This window comes from Poecilia formosa, unplaced genomic scaffold (assembly GCF_000485575.1).
Source record: "Poecilia formosa unplaced genomic scaffold, Poecilia_formosa-5.1.2 Scaffold204, whole genome shotgun sequence".
NCBI lineage: Eukaryota > Metazoa > Chordata > Actinopteri > Cyprinodontiformes > Poeciliidae > Poecilia > Poecilia formosa.
This window is the reverse complement of record NW_006800143.1, coordinates 668,472-680,909: the sequence shown is the minus strand read 5'-3', so window position 1 is coordinate 680,909 and position 12,438 is coordinate 668,472. Positions and strand designations below refer to the sequence as shown.

The window sequence follows — 12,438 nt, the reverse complement described above, 5'->3', positions numbered from 1 at the left end:
TCTGCAACTGAAAGACATATTTTTAATGAGGCAAAAAAAAAAAAAAAAAAAAAAAAAAAAGTAAATAAATAAAAAATACACGTATATAATCATCCTCAGGTCTGCTTCAGACAGTTGGCACTAATCCCCCTCCTAGTCACAGTGGTATTTGTTAAACTGAGTCATGCAGTGAGGTGGTTTGGGTTGGGAAAATGCCACACTAGAGACAGAAGCTGAAATAAGACAACCTCCAGCCCGCAGGTAACGCATGACGCATAAAATTCTTCAGCTGTATATTAGGTCCTTAAACCCTGGAGCTCACATTGGCTCCATTCCTTTGTCTGTTATTCGAGTCTCCATTGCTTGCAGAGCCATGTTTTGTATTATCAGTTTTTCCACAAGATTATTTTTTGGAGTCACAAAACTGGAGAAACTTTTACAGAGAGAGAGAGAAAAAACAAAAAATTCCTACGCTAATGAAAAAGCCTTTTCATAAATTCCCCAGGGGAACTTGACCTTGATTTCTTGAAAACACTCTTTAGTCATCAGGGGAGTCAAACTCCAGTCACTGAGAGGAGCCAGTGTAATGCAAGTCCCAAGTCCAACACACCTAAATCAAATGACTGAATTACATTCTCATGCACTCAAGTGCTGCAGTCATGCTAATGACCTAATGATGTGATTCAGGTGAAATGACAGAGAGACACACCTAAAACCTTTTGAGTGAACTTTAGGTAATGGTTCAGTTTGTTCAATTTTAAAGGCTGTGGGTTCAATTCTCACTTTTCCCTGTCACATGTGCCTCTAGGCAGCTACTTAACCTCACGTTGCCCACCAGTCTTTGTGTTAGTGTGTGAATATCTGAGAGTGTGACTGTCTCAAAAAAGTGGTTCTAGTGTAGAGCAGCAAGTGCAGTAGGTGTGACTGGAACAATGCTATATATATATATATATATATATAAAGTCAGTACATTTTCCATTTCCATCCATTTAAATGCAACAATTGAGATCTGGTCCATACATTTTGTATATCAGCCTGTCCTTGCATGATGCAAGAAGGATAAGTGCATTTAAAAAAAAAAAAAGTAATTAAGTCGTTTGATATCCATTTGTCAAACATATAATGAAATAAAATTGCATTTCTCTTGTCCACTGGATCCTCATGAAGCACTGTCTCTCTTCAAATGTAGGAGAGCAGTAACCTGGGCATGTAGCAGCTGAAGAACTCCATGTAGTTTCATAGTTAGGAGTTATATTAGCTCACTGGTCTTCTACGGTGACCCACTGGTCGATAGCAGGTGATATTATGCACTATAGAAGCACACCACTGATTTGCACGGATTAGATAGCACGTCCGCCCACGAGTAGCAAAAATCTCCCAATACTTGAGACCTCTTCTAAAAAACAAACTTAACATGCATTAATATGCACAGTGGAAACCACTTTAGCACTATCCTTTCCTTCCTTATCTCCACTCTTGGCCAATTAGTGCCAAGGAAAACGAATCGCATGTGAAGTAGCAATGTGTCTAGATATTTCAGCTTCCCAAGCTGTGGTATCTTTTGAAAATTTTAGAAAAAAATTGCATACAGAAAAAGATTCCAAGAACAACTTGGATTTACGTTCCACAGATAAATAAATCCACTAACAGGTGAGTCCGGGAATACTGAACCGTGAATGGATGGAAGTCCGTTGCACTTTCATTACTGCACTGGATTTTATATCAGACATTCCTCACCTCATCAGCGCTTTTTGCAGTAGGACCACAGCTTTTTGATCAGAAGGCCTCCCAAAACAGCTACCTGAAAAACATGTTGCTAAGGAGATAGTCAAAAACCAAAGCACAGCAGCCTCTTTGTTCAAGCTGGATGTGTTCTGGTGGGTGTAAATAAACTGTCTTCCCAACCAGTGGAGAAACACTAGCAGAAGAAAGCAGTGGTGTGCTTCTTTCTTGAATGGGGGCACTCTAAACACTTTACTGCGGTTCAACTGGCATCCTTTCCAATCAACTCATATTCTCCACACTTTTGAAAAGCTTGCCATGCTTCTCCTCTGTGTGTTCTCATTTGGCCCACAGTCAACCACCCAGCTCCTTCTCTTCCACAAGTCATTTTCTACCATTGCATCATCAACGGTAATCCTTATCTACATAAGAAAAGCCTCTGCAGTAGCCTATAGAACCAATTTTAAACATATTTTTAGGGCATATGTGGACAAAGCCATTCTAATCTGAGGCTTGACTCATAAAAAAATATCATTGTACAAAGACTGATGATATTTACGTCTGTTCTTTGCTCTTGATTGGCCTTATTTTTGGAATGCCTATGCCTCTCTATAAGCAAAAGAGCGATTCTAAAGAGTTTAGATGGGTCTCCAGCATTCTGCATTAACAGAGGAACAAGACATATTCGTTTAGATGTCGGAAATTCTTGGTTGAATTCAGCATGCTGCATAACTGTGGCTATGTCACAGACAGAGTGCAGCTGAGGTGACATTTTCACGTTTTATCATGTTGCTTCATTGTCCACTTTTATGGGACAGACCAACATGTAAGTTGCACATGTGGTGATTGTGAGGTAGGAAAGAAATAAAACGGGACCTTTGAAAGGTATTCCCAAAAGTTTCTAAAAATGTTTGCTGTGGATTTGCATCCAGCCCCCTTCATTATGACACCCCAAACGAAATCAAGTGCAACTAACAACCCTTCAGAAGTCGCCCCAGTTCGTAGAGTTCCCCTCTGTGTTAGGTGAAGTCTTTTAGAAAGACCTAAGGCTGCAGCTGATGGGCAATTAAATTGTGTTTAGCTATTTCCCAAGAATACAGAAGACGACAATGGGGCTGACAGGAAGAGCAGGGCCACACCTAAAGCAAGGTTATCGCCAAGACTTAGAGAACGAGAGAGAGAAAGGAGGAAGAAAAAGACTGCCTATTTAGTCACATCACAAGGGAGCTTGCAAGGAGGAATTAAGCTGCTGAGTGTAGGGAGCTGACAGAAGTAGACAGAGAAGAATAAGCAGATGCAAGAGAGGGAGTAGAAGGAGAGAGAGGAGGCAGACTTCTACTGTAGATCTCCACGGTATGTTCTCAAAGTGCCGAGTGACACTTCCCATCACCGTGTCAAGGGAACTGGAGCGTGCCAGCTCTGGCTCTCTCTCACCCTATCTTGCATGCAGAGCAATTACCACAATCCCCCTCCCCGCCACCTTCTTCCTTGCAATTCAGTGAAATGCGCCAGCAGACCTGTGACTCATCATTTGGAGTAATAGGCCTGTCCCACATCGGCCTCAGGCGCCTTCCGGCTCGTAGGAAGCTTGAGGAGCACAAGGAGATCACTAAACACAGCAAAGGGGTCTCGTTACGTAAGGCTGGCCATCATATATAACGCCTCCATGTACGTAGTAATAATAATAATAATAATAATAAATAATAATAAAAAAAGAGGTGACTTTATGGTCACTTGACGTCAAAGTCGCCGCCGCTTGCCCGAGGGCAGCATGTGGTAGCGAAAGTACAGCTGGCGCCTGATGCCATTCAGTCTTCAAGAGGAAAAAACACCAAAGCGATGCATACAAAAAGGACCAACATCTGAAAAGCTGCTTTGTCAGTGTGAGCCACGTAAACCATTGTTCGAAGCAGCCTTGTGATGTGTGCTAAAAAGGGGGTCGCGGTTGGTTGCTGTGGCAACCTTTCCAAGAAGCCAGGCCTCCCTTTTTGTTTTGTTTTTTCTCTTTTTCTTTTTTGGGTATTTTACAGTAGCGAAGATCACCAGCATCATCTGAGGAGAATCAGTAAGCACGGGGCGAGACCCTGAGACTGCGTGATCGATGCCTGAGCACAGACAGAGGGTGACCCGCTGAGTGCAGTGTGTCGGCCTGAGCGATTGAGCTCGTCTCTTAGGCAACAACTCTAAGCCCTTGTTCCACTAATAACCCCCAACCCTGTGCTGTAGTTGTGTCACCACATGCAAGGGTGTAGGAATGAGTTTATCATTGGGCTGGGGGAGACACATATTGGAAACCTGACAGATCCGTAAATAGCTTGAGCAGAAATGTATTTAGCACATCTGGGGGTCTGCCGTCACTGTGACGAGGAGGGATTGATACAATGACTGAAACAATGTCAACATATTTAGAACATTAAAAATAATAAAATAAAAGTAAAAACTAGACGAGTAATAATATCCACTAATGCCAATTCTGAGCTGCAGGATTAGCTAATAATTTCAAGAGTTTGTGGCAGCATAATGCTGTGATGCAGATTATATTTATCTGACCCGACAGATGGATGCAGCCGGGCTGCTGGCAGTATTTAAAAGAAAACACCATGACTACACGTTCTGCTAAAGGCCCTCGGTGTCTCAGAGGTCGGGTTCTGATCCGGACTGTTTTTCTCCCTCAGCATCTTGACGGTGATGAAAAACATCCTTCCTTAGGAAGTTCCTCATCCTAAGGAAGAGGAAAAGCAGCAGATTACCGTACTGACCCGGTTCTGGAGCAGTTGAGCAGCCTGATGGGCTTACCCCAGTGCCATCTCCTCCTTTGTGACGGGGGCTGGGTTCCGGCTGGGCCTTCGTCACGCTCGGAACTAGAGGCAGAACCGTCTCGGGAAGCAGTTCCTGCAGTTACAACCACACACAGGCTCGGCTGGTTACCATGGCAACCAGAGCGAGAGGAAAGGAGGCTCGTTGGCTCGGTTGCCATGGTAACCTGAGGACGAGGAGGCGAGATGGTTCCGGGTCAGGGTCCACCTACATGCAGCATTGTCACCAACTTCTCCTTGCTGATCATCTCAGCCAACAGGCTGGCCAGCTGCTTCTGTACGTGGTGGACCTTCCTGCAGACAGAGGGACAACCGGGTCACTGGACCAGAACCAGGGGACCAGGACAAGAGCCAGACCGTACCTCAACCAGTCCTCGCTGTCTGAGAGGTAGAGCCTGTACTTCAAGGAGCACTCATTGGTTCCAAGCTTCGTTAGCTTAGATTACCAACTTCTGCTAGTTGAAGGAACCGGGCCAGAACCAGTCAGAACCGGAACCAGCCACTCCACTGAGCTTCGATCATCAGATTAAAGTCAGGTTAAAGGAATATTTAATGCTCCATCAGATTTCTCATATTTTTGATCCTTAATTCACTCGATGCACTCTGGCTATTCTGTAGAGCCGGGCCGACCCGGGCTGGGTCAGAACAGAACCAGATAGCTGTATCCTGGTCATCCATGTTTCTTTACTTACTTATGAGACTCGTGTCTATTCTCCTCAAAGTTCAGCAGACCTGAAAACACAGAGGAGGTCAGGGGTCAGCTGGTGACCTCCACCATGTCCTGTCCTGCTGTGGAGGGAAGCCGGTCTTATGTTTTTCTGCTTGGTCCTTCTTGAATTGCTGGTAAATGGCAGTGATGGTGTCCAGCAGCACTCTCATTCTCTCCATGGTGCAGACAGAAACACAACGCCATCGCTAAAAAAAAAAAAACCCAACTAAAACAAACCCAAACCACCCTCTGCAGCGTCCTTCCCGGTGATCGGCCTTACTTCCTGTCCTCAGGGTGCGTCCCGACCTGCTGTGTCCAGGTGACAGTCAGCAGGCCCTCAGACAGGAACTTGCTCTTGATTTCCTGCGTTGTCCTCTCTGTGACATCCAGAAAACCAGAGATCTGCAGAGATATTCCCCGACAGCCAACACGGAACCACCTGAGTGGACTGGCAGCTGCAGCCCGACCAATCACAACCCAGAGATTAAACCCTGCGAAGCAGAACTATGAAGGTAAAAACTATGTGTTCAAGTTAGAAGGAGTTTGTAGATATTGTTCAGTTTTCAACTAAAACAGTTCAGAAAAAGTAAAATACACAAACTGTATTCTTTGAGTTACTTTAAAACATTTTTTTTTTTTTTTGCCACAATTTATCCAAAACAAATGGTGCAAACTGTCCATGCAATAAATGTCTTGTTTATAAATCACTGTGACAAAGTCTGTTCTACAACCACAAACTAATATTTGTGTCCCACTCAGTCCAGAACATTCAGAGCAAAACTAATTCAAACTAATTCACACACATTTTAATTATTTTTTTCTTAAAGACATGACGCAATGCATCAAACTGCTGATGCTAAATGCTGTACATGCCACACCTGGTTTTTAGTTCACAAGCTGATTATTTAGTTTAATTAATACGCTAAATATTTAGTTATTAAGCTAAATATTTAGTTTGTAAGTCAGTGGGACCAAGTAGCTCCTGACTCATCCTTAGGACCTTTTTGTGCAGGTCTGCGAGATAAAGACTGTAACAGGTAAACATGGATGTTGGACTGAGTGGGGGACCCATGCATACACGGAGAAACTGTGCCACCGCAGCCCTTGCTTTTTTAGAAAGAAGTGTAAAAGAACTAGTACTACTACTACTATTAAAACTAAGCAATATTCAACTAATAATAACTAACCAAAATGAGCAAATACACTCTAGTCTAGAAACTAATCAAAACTACCTGAACTGGACAAACAAAAAGTCACTACTAAATAAAGCTAAACTATAATGACAAACCCAGGACTAACTATGGAGGTCCAGATTTCCCTCACTGGCCCCCAACTGTCTGATAAATCTAAGATATCAGAGACCCATGTTGTAGTCTACTGTGGCTGCTTTTCTCTTCTGTCTTTATACTGGCGCAGATATGATGCAGTGATGGCTTTTTTAAAACGCCTCCACAGTGAAATCTTTTCTACTGAGTTATTCTCTTCGTCAGAGACATTGTCCTGCTCATCCAGGACAACAACTCCTTGTGTTTCTGATTCCTGAGGGGAGACCGTTTTTATTTCATCTACGTCTCCAGAAAGTTGTACATTGTTAACAATATGCGAGGCTCAGAGAGATTTTCCATTTGCGACTTCCTACTTATAGATTCTTCAGACTTTAATTCTTCCCCTTCCTGGCTGGATTTCTCTTTGGTTGTAGCTTTCTTTGCTGCCTTTCTCCTTTTCTTATACCTAGTTTTCTTAGGTAACTTTTTCTCCACTTGCTGCTCCCCATTTTGTTGTGATCCAGAGACCTTCTCTTCTTCAGTAACTTGAGGTGTAGAGATCACAGTTTCATTTGGGTAAATCTCATTTTTGACAGTGGCCGTTTGGATCTCAGCTATTTCTGTTATTGAAACTTCTTGTTCATAGTTTTCTTCAGAAACCTCTTGATTACTGAGGGTTTCCATCTCAGAAACAGCTTTCATTGTCACATTTTCCTCTTTTGATTTAGATTTTTTTAGAGGGCTCCTTCTCCACTTGCCGATGGTCATTTTGTTGTGTTTCAGACACTATTACTTCTTCCGTCACCTGCCGTGGTTTAGTGGTCACTGTTTCGAAGGTCGAAGACGACCTTCAAATGTCTTTTTCGAAGGTGTCTTTGACTAGATCCAGGATTGAACCTTCTTGTTGTTCAGCCTTTTCTCCAGAAACCTTTTCATTATTAAGTGTTTCCAGCTCTGAGACAGTTTCCACTGCCACCTTTTTCGGTCACCAGTGAAGCATCTTGCTGTTCACTATATTTGTCAGAAACCTTCCCATGAAGGGGGCCATGTACCTCCAACCGGGCCTGAAGAGGTATCATCTTCTTCTTCTTAGGCTTAGGTGGCTGTTTCTCCCCTTCCTCATCCACTGTATTGCTGGGTTTCCGACACGTGACCCGGATGATGTTCGAAATTCAGATAGAGGTCCAGAAGGGGATTTCTCTGTGTCAGGGAGTGGTTGTGGGTGGTGGTGAGGATAGACGCAGAGACCCAGGTTACGGTGGTGATGATGATGATGATGAATTTAATAATAAAGCTCAGAACAGTCCAAAAACAGGCAGCACGGCAGGAACCAAGCACACAGCTAAATGCCGGTAGCAACTGACAATAAGGATAAAACGAGAGCAAGAACAAACCAGGACTTGGCAATTCTACTGGAGAGTGCGGACTACATAGACAAACCACTAGACATACGTTTGACGTAAGAAACGGACCCGACGAGGAACACACAGGTGGGTTTAAATACAACGGGGTAATTAAGGGAATAAGACACACCTGGGAAACAATCAACGGGGAAGACACAGAGACAGACTCACATGGAACAGAACTACACAGAAAAACTCAAAAATAAACACACAGAAACACAGATCATGACACTGGTTCTAAAACAAAGCAAAATTGATCACAATGAGCATGATAATGCCCTAAATACGCTGTAACAGACGAGGCATCTCGAAAAGATACACGTATATTGTATCTTTTCAATATAATAGAAATATAATAGAGATAATACAGATCATATGATCTGTATTATCTCGTTAAAAAGACTTCTCGTATAACTTTGAGAATTTACTCGGTGTCGAGGCGATCTACATTACTATCTGGAGCTGCAGAGTTCATATTATGTCACGAGCCAGAAGAAAGTTTTCAAAAGCCTGGAGAATACAATCATTTAGTTTCAAGTTGGGTCTCAAGCATTTGGGATCAAAAGAAGCATTAAATGGATGTCGACTTGTTTCTACCAGGTGAGTAGTGAATTGTGCTATTTTAAAGTAATTAGTCTATGATAACGATGCTATCGCTAACAACGAACTAACCCATGTTATTTCTATGAGCTTAGATCTCCTGGTAAATAATTTATTTAGCTTCTGTAAAACCAAATTAATGCTGGAGTTGTACGTTCATGTTGAGTCGTTGTAGGACGCTGGATTCAGGTCCATTGTACCTGTACGTCAACCATTCAAACTTCTCCGTCTATTCTCAGCTTTGCACACCAATGTGCCCAGAGTAGACTACTTCTTCTAACCTACCAGGTTGAACAGGCAGCCTGTTTAATTTGAGCCGTTAAAATTGCCCCCGTATATTTCAAGTACGTTACCAATAACAACAATAACAGCAAACTGGTAGAAAAAAATAATCCTTAACTGATCAAACTTTGAGAAAATTGGGATTGCCATCGTAAATTCACGGCGAAAGCGACTTCAAACTCGGAAAGTGGCGGGCTCGCGACTGTAGCGTTCAGGTGAATATCCAGACTAATCCGGTTTAAACTGGTTTTTCTTTTCGTGTAGTTTTATTGTTGCACCACTGACCCCTTATGGCCAGGAGAGGTAGTGGTGTGCTGTGATAATTCACTTAACTAAATTTTGTTGTGTTCACACAAAACAAAATTATTTCGTTGGGTTAACATGTGACAAAATCATGTTATCTTTATTAGAAGTAATTAATTAAACACAACAAACACATGTTTTATGTGTTAACCTGAAATTAAATATTAACATAATGAACAACTGCCCTGTTTCACTTTTATGAGGGAGGGACCTAAAAAGGGCTCAACAACCTGATAAAAATTGAATGAATTCCAAGTGCTAAAAAAGAGCCCAGCCCGAATACCAGGAAAGAAGTATTATATGCTATGAAGCATTGCTTCATAGCATATAATTCTTGCTGCAAGTTCATATCCCTAACTCCAACATCAGGGATATTTCTTACCTGAGGTCATTACTCAGTAGTTCCAAATCTTCTTTTAAATTAAAGTTAGTATTTCATTTAAAAATCAAAGTCCCAGAGACTGAAGCAGGAGAAGAGAGGTGCAGAATCCAGGTTGCCTGAAGTATGTGTTGACTTCACACAATCAGTAATGATTTTGGTTGCTATTTTTGTGTTGGTTCTTTGTTTTTTAAGTAACACCAATTGCTAGGTAAACTCTTGGCTTTTGAGAAATAAGGTTTTTTTTTTTTTCAATTGAATTGGGGAAAAAAAAATCACACTAGATCCAATATTTAATCATCAGTCTTTATCCAAAAATCTCTCACCGCCATGACATTTCTCCATATTCTATTTAATTCCAACAAAGATGCTTTGTTATTAATAGGCAAACAAGTTTTAGTAAAATCTTGTTCTTTTTCCTAAAATTGTATTTTTATGTTGATTTTATGTTAGAATTTAAAAAGAAAACAACAGATAAAAACTGTGATGAATTAAACATTAATGCAATTTTTAACGGTACATGAAGACAAACACACGTAATAATTGCATCATCCGCATTGCCAGAGGCTGTTGATGAAACGGCTCCTCTTCGTGACTCTTGGCAAATAAAAAGGAGAACACACATTTGGCCCCTTTTGGCTGTGAAGACTCTGTCGGGGTAAACACATGCACGGTGGAAGGTTTGTGTCACCCTGAATACCTCTCTGTGCAAGAAGAGGTACTGCTGCCGGTGCTTTCTGCACAAACGCAGACACAAACACAAGTTTGTATTTCTGCCCATATTAGGACTTTGCATTGACTTTCATTCATTTTGGTTAGGGATGTCCCAATCTGATACTGATATCGGAAATCAGTACTGGACTAGCTATATCGGCCTGCAACTAAAGTCTCCGATAGAAGCACGTCGATAGAAGCAGTCCGCTCCAGCATTTAGTCTGTCTCAGCATTTTTAGTGAGCACTGCTTGTGTCCTGCATGCAGATCCACTGATTAGTAATAAATAAGTCAGTTTTTCTCATACCTATTGTTCCTGACTACTGTTCTCTGTTTGAATGATATCAGCTAACATTCCAAATTAAAGTATGCAAAATTTGATCTCCGATCGGATGAATATCAGTATCAGCCTCAAGGCGGCAGTATCGGTATCGGAAGTGAAAAGGTTCTATGGGGACACCCCTAATTTTAGTAACGGCATTTATTCCTAATCTTAACCATTACTAACCCAGACCTTAGCCAAAACCTAATTCACACCTTACCTCTAAACTTGACCCCTGACCCTAAACATAGGGGTCCTCCCATATTAGGACTGAGATTTGGTTCCCATAAGGTCTATTGGTCTTCAGAAAGTTAGTAAATATGCCAGAAATAGTCCTAAGAAGAATAGCTAAACAAGTATCATTTTCATTAATTTCTATAGCCTGACACTAACCCTTAGGCCAATACCTAAACTTAACTCACACTTTATTCCTAATCCCAGCCCAAAACCAGCACCTCTTCTTTGGGGGCCCAGGCTTTGGACACCACGAGGAGCAGAGGGTCCTCACAATGTAGTATTTGTTGGGAAAAACAGGCCTGACAAGGTGAGAAATGCTAAAACACACAGACACACACACAGCTTTAAAAGTGTCACTCAGTTCCTTTGGTTTAAGATCAAAGTAAACACACGGTGCGTCTGTTTGTTTTGGTCGAGTGTGTGTGCGTGTGTGTGTGTGTGTGCGTGTGTGTGTGTGTGAGAGAGAAAGAAGCAGTTACCTCCAACACTGTCTGTCGTTAGCTGATGTTTGACTAAAAAGTGAGTAAAAGAGCTGAGACAGCTTTCCGATAGCTCTTTCTAGCAACTGCAGTTGCTCTCTCAGAAGATCTGTGAAGCTACCAGTGCAGACTGCGGTGGTGTTTTTGTGCACAGCTAAACCTCCACTCTGACTCTGCACTCAACAGGTAACCGTTTTGCTTTACAGCGCTTTGCAAATGTATTATTCACAACACTTGAACTCTTCCCACATTCAGTCACAATGCAGCCACAGACCCCAATGTGTTTTATTGGCCTCAGAGGTTTGTTAGAGAGCATTAATGGACAAGCAGCATCAAGGAGTCCGTGAAACGAGAACGTTTTGGAGAATTTTGAACTCAAGACTGTTCATCTTGAAATGAAAAGCATGGCACAATTAGAGACCTATCAGGATATGGCTATCCTCCTAAATTGATAGGCCAGGCGAGGAGAGCATTAATCAGAAAAGCAGTCATGAGGCCCATGGAAATACTTGCAGACCTGGAGAAATTCATCACTCAGGTGGGAGAATCTGTCGACAGGGCAAGTAGTACATGTGCACCGCATTAAAACAGGTCTGTATGGAAAATAAAGAATGAAATAAATACACCAGAATTTCCATTTGTAATTTACCACAAGGAGGGCAGTTAACTCAGCAAAATGTGGACGAGTAACAAAGTCAAATTCCAGAAGTTGTAAAAGGATTGCAGAGCATAAAAAGTGCTGTTCATAGATACTGCCCATCTAATTTGACAGAGCTTTAGCTAATTAGTAAGAAAGAATCTGCAAAATGTTTAATGTCTATCCAAACCTGGTACAGACAGAAAGTCATATTCAGTAAAATTAGAATATGGGTTCTGATGAGGCTGGTTTGTCAGATTAAAACAATCTTAAACATGCTTTAATTTAAGCCTAGATTTGTTTTATAAATGTTTTTTTTTTATTTAGCCTTATGTAATGTTAGTCTTAAATGTCATGTTTTCATTATCGGTAAGCAGAAATGCATCCTAATGAACAGAAATAAAGGCTTGAATACAGCAGTCTGTGGACATAATGTGTTTAGCGAACTGAGTTACTAAAGTAAATAAACTTTTCAATAACTCTTTAATTTATTCAGTATCACTGTAGCCCAAACAACTTTCAGCTGTAGTTGCAGCTGCAGAGATGGTTCCTGCAATGTAAAAATTGGGATTGAATACAAAGAGACAGAAAA

The 12,438-nt window shown here is 41.6% G+C and overlaps 1 long non-coding RNA gene across 1 annotated transcript; it reads right to left on the bottom strand.

Annotated features, from left to right (window-relative positions):
* Positions 1-565: 565 nt before the first annotated feature.
* Positions 566-5,395, bottom strand: LOC107838041 (uncharacterized). The gene is made up of 2 exons (XR_001664102.1): positions 4,498-5,395; positions 566-4,423 (listed from the first exon to the last, which is right to left on the bottom strand). It is a non-coding gene; the product is annotated as an uncharacterized LOC107838041 (long non-coding RNA).
* Between the last annotated feature and the right edge of the window lie 7,043 nt (positions 5,396-12,438).